This window comes from Malus domestica, chromosome 09, assembly GCF_042453785.1.
Source record: "Malus domestica chromosome 09, GDT2T_hap1".
Taxonomy (NCBI): Eukaryota; Viridiplantae; Streptophyta; class Magnoliopsida; order Rosales; family Rosaceae; genus Malus; species Malus domestica.
In genome coordinates this window covers 22,234,612-22,239,489 of record NC_091669.1, presented here as the reverse complement: position 1 = coordinate 22,239,489, position 4,878 = coordinate 22,234,612, and the positions used below count along the sequence as shown (strand labels likewise).

Here is a 4,878-nt window from a genome sequence, read left to right as displayed (position 1 = left end):
ATTGACTACACTAGGATTTTAAAGTCTTTTAAAATACTCTCAAATCCAAGTTTGACTACACCCATGTTCAATGCATGCCCAGAAATACATATTTCCCGATTCATCAAACCTTTCTTATTTTCCTCTAATCATCAAACTCTTTTTTACAAAATGAGAATTATTAAGAAAGAAATGGGGGAGTTTTATTTGGTCAGGGTTTGAATCTCACTACTCTCTGTAAATTTATCAAAGTCCTTACCCATAAACCTTAAAATGATCATACCAATAAAATTCATTCCAAATAATGAAGGGAAAACATTAATGAATGGGGGGAGACCAAGCAAGGTCATTAGAGGGAATAAGAAGAAAAATTCACTAATGCAACTGATCTTTAATTGAGGGATTCCGATGAACTGATAAGTGGTGGGTAGTAGGTATGTGACACACCTCGACCTAAATCATGGCATGCTAGCCGTCACGCGAGAGTGATGTAGTCATGTGCACTGTGCGAAAGCAATAGAGATATAAGGAATTGTGAATAAACAAAAACCAAATCAACTAGAGTCCTAGATAAGATAAGGTGTAATTGCAAGATGAAGTGTGAAATACACAATCAGAGCATAATAGCCTAAGTGCCGTCAAGCAGGACAAGTACTAATTATACAACACCCAAGGGTGATCCTACATTTATGATGTTCTGTAAGAACCACCGTCGAAATCCTCGTGATCCACCAAAGCACTTCTACCTAAAACCTGGAGGGGCTCAAAACAGAAAGTGTGAGTGGGCAAAAACAAAACTTTTCAAAATCATTTCAATTCTCAAAAGCTCTAACCCTTCAACGTAAAACCTGTATAATTTCCCAGAAAATAATAATAATAATAATAAGCTGAATCAGAAATCATACTCAAGATGAAAATCCATTGAAGTATACCATGCCAAAGTATCTCAATGCAATGCTATAAGTAATCCAGGCAAAATATATCAATGTCAAATATCGCATCAGCCAAATCCCTCTAACTCAATCTGCACGGCTAAGTATATAGCTCATAATCAATCTTAATCATATCAAATTAAATCCTGCGCACGAGTCAGAACCACCTAAAGTGGTCTATATGACAAGACTAGGTGTAAAATAAATATGCTCTAGGGGATCACGTGAAAGCTGTGCGAATAATCGCAGGTCACCTACAAGTCGGAACAACCTAAAGTGATATGTATGACAACCCTGTGCACCTAACTTGGATCCAAGGTGAGCATATGGTGCGGGAGGTGAACATCACATGAAGGACTATGCCCTAACTCTGGGCAGGAGCACTAACATCGGGGTGCAGGTTTATGAGCTTTCAATACAACACATCATTTATCACATAACTGAAGCAATCTCCTATCTTTGATTTATGAACTTACCTGGTACTTACCTGTGCATCCGTAGCACCAATCATAAATATATGCAACTACTAATGCATAATAAAATAGACAGATACTTTGCATGGCATTTCAAAACTCATAGTCATTCAAATTCATTTTCTGGGAAAAATCTCAAGTATATAGGTATATACAGAAAACAAAATCCCACTCACTAATATGTCGAAGGGTCGTAGCCCCTGAGCTTCGATTGATGGCGCTCGTCCCCACGATAGGTCTCACCTATATGCGAAATAAATGAATAAACGTTATTTAAAGCACATATACAAAACTAGGAAATAACTTCTCATACATTACTCAAATAGGGTATTTGAATATACCACCATGATCTACTCAACCTCAGGAATATCCCTATATTTTTAGAAAAATTTTCCGATCACCCACGCGCTGGCCAAGGCACGGCCAGAAGCGCCCCTACGTGCGGCCAAACCCTAACTGAAACTTAACTGCCGTTAGGAATATTCTATTAAAACCTTAATAGAAATTAACGGTGTTACTTGACGCCATTAGAATATTCCGTCAAACTTGATGGAATATTCCCTTCTCATTCCTTGGTTCGCTAGAGTTCGGCACCGGTCGCCGCTGCACTCGCCAGTTTCTGGGAAATTTTAAAACTTTAATATCTCGCTCATTTTGCACCAAAACTTATGAAATTTGTACCAAAATGAAGCTTAGGACTAGAAGAACAAAACCTTACCACTTTCAAGCCTTGAAATCCATAGGATTTTGCTGGAGGAACCTCGATAATCTGGTCAAACTTAAAACTTGCCAAACTCGACTTCTCGACGTCCAAAACAGATTGTTTTTCTTCTCCAAGCTTCATGAAGACGTCCTAAAGCTCACTAGCAGCTTAAAAACTCCTGAAAACTTCACATTCACGGTCATATGAATAGTGCATTAAAACTGAGATTTCTGGTCCTCGGGAAAACAAGGTTTTCACGTCAAACTAAGGGCATGGATGACCACATGGACTCACGAGGAACATAAAAACAACCTCTTCGGTGTCGATCTGTGAAGATAGGGTCTGATTTGGGTACTGTTCGTACCAGTGTACGGAAATGGAAGAAAACCGAGAGAGAAGAGAGAGAAAAAGAGGGTCAATGGGAGAAAGAGTGTGTGTGTGGTCCTAATTCTCTTACAACCAACCAGAACAATTAGAACCTTTAGTTCTAATTGGGTCCAAAAAGTTAGGAAGAAAATAATTGGTCCACAACACAACTTAAACCACACAACACCACAAACGTCTAAGGGTATTTTAGGCAATTCACACCATCGAAAGATTTCTTTCGGGATGGGCTGTCAAAGTATGTGTTCTGGTCTTATTTATTTTTATTTTTTTATCTTTTAGTTTTAAATAATCTTTTTAGTTTTTATACTTAAATATTTTGAAACTTATAAATAGAAATTGTATTAATGTTTAACAAATGGCAAATTTTGAGTGGGCGGTAGTGCCACTGAGCAAAGTCCAGTGGCACGCTGAGGCCCACACAAGTTTTTCTCGTTACATGGGGTCAGTTTAGTGAATTTTCAACTTTTCTTGGAATCTAAATAATTTTAAGTTAAAATGTTCATCAAAATAAGTTATGATATTCTAAATTAATTTTATTTATCGACAAAAATTTAGCCTGAAAAGGCTAAATTTTATTAAGGAACCATTAGAGCGAAAAAATATTGTGTGACATCCCGGCCTAAGATTTATTGTATTTTATTCTTAGTAGTAGTGAAATTATCAAAATACCCCTGAGATGCCACGTAGGCCTTCCATGTGGACCTAAATTTTCTTTTCACCCTTCCAATCTTATTTTACTATTTTCGAATAGTACTCATTTTTACGAACACGTGGCCGTAAACGGAACTTAATTCAGAGTTGTAACGAATAAGTGACGTTCAAAGCAGGGTAAATTTACCTGAGATAAATTCAAATTCTAAAAACTAACCTCCTGCAGTGTGCATCACTGCTTGGTCCGACCTGTGATGTGAAAATTAACTTGACACACAAATTAAACCTTATTGTTGACAATTGTAGTATTAAGCAAGTACGGATTGTTCTAGACCTGGGATTAACTAGGGATGCTAATCTATACAAATTAAACTTTAAACACTAAACTAGACTCAAAAACACAAAACTAGACACTTAAGACTTAAAACTGACTCAAAACACTCAAAACAACACAACTAACAATAAAAAAGACTCAATTCTAGACCTAACAAGTGATTTTGACGAAAATAAGACTTAAATTGACTCAAAAGACTAAAAGAAAACATATTATGACTCAACTAACAAGACTTAATGAAAGGGGGATTGTTTTTGATGAATTTAAACTTAAAACAAGAAACTTTGCATAAAACACTTTATAAAAACGAATTTGGTGAATTGAAAAGGGTGAAAGGCTAGTTAGAGGATCCTTCTCCACACATGACATATGCAAACAAACCAATTTCCAGTATTGTTCCCTTAAACCATGAATGACAACACCCCAAGTTAACCGTGATAACACAAATTAACTATCAGATTTTCTCTAATTCATTGAATTGGATGGAATACGCATCGCAACCAAATTATTCTTATCAAGTTCCCTAACTATGAAAAGCATGATAGAAAGACATATCAAAGGTCATTAAGTTCCTTGAAAACCATAAGCATTGACGAGGCATTCATAACTATGAAAAGCATGATACTCCTGCCTAGAATTTACTTAACACAATCATGACTAGTGACTTCCACTAGTTATGAATATAAGTTCATAACGATTAGGTGAAACTCCCTTATACTCTAGCATCAAATTCATGCATGCAAATTAAGTGTCGACCCTCAATCAACATACATATATAAGTTTTGATAACTCAGATAAGGAAATCACATTCAAGACTCAGGAAACAATAACTGGACGTAATCAGTTCATATAAAACATATAATCATGGCTTCGAATTCACCTTCATCTAAAAAGAAATTAGTTCCTCATGCCTTTGAAAACATAAAACCAAATTAAAACAAACACTAAACTAAAACTAAGGATATAATACACCTAGAAACGCTCTAGAACTCCAAAGATTGAATGGCAGACACGACTCCAAGGGTCTCCCCTCCTTCATTCCTTGCAAATCTGCGCACTAGTATGTATTTTCTGATGTTTTGGCTCTTGTATGTGTGGTGCAGAATGAATATAGGGGTGGTAGTCTGAGTTATGCGGCATAATTGACACATCCCGACCGAGGTCAAGGCATGATGGCCGTCACGTGAGAGTGACGTAACCATGTGCATAGTACGGAAGCGATAGAGATAGCAAATATACGACCGTAAACACTCATAATCAGAGCATAAAAAGTCTAGGTGCAGTCCAGTAGGACAAGTACTAGTTACACAGTACCAGGAATGTCCTACTATTAATCAAATAAGTCAGAACTGCCGACGATCCCGAGCCACTAACAGCAAGCTTACTTAAAACCTGAAGGGGCGCAAAACAGAAAATGTG

At 36.8% G+C, this 4,878-nt stretch overlaps 1 long non-coding RNA gene across 1 annotated transcript; it reads right to left on the bottom strand.

Moving 5' to 3' along the window:
- Positions 1-546: 546 nt before the first annotated feature.
- Positions 547-2,486, bottom strand: LOC139188204 (uncharacterized). Its single transcript, XR_011571491.1, has 4 exons — positions 2,103-2,486; positions 1,726-2,003; positions 1,561-1,627; positions 547-732 (listed from the first exon to the last, which is right to left on the bottom strand). It is a non-coding gene; the product is annotated as an uncharacterized lncRNA (long non-coding RNA).
- Positions 2,487-4,878: the final 2,392 nt, after the last annotated feature.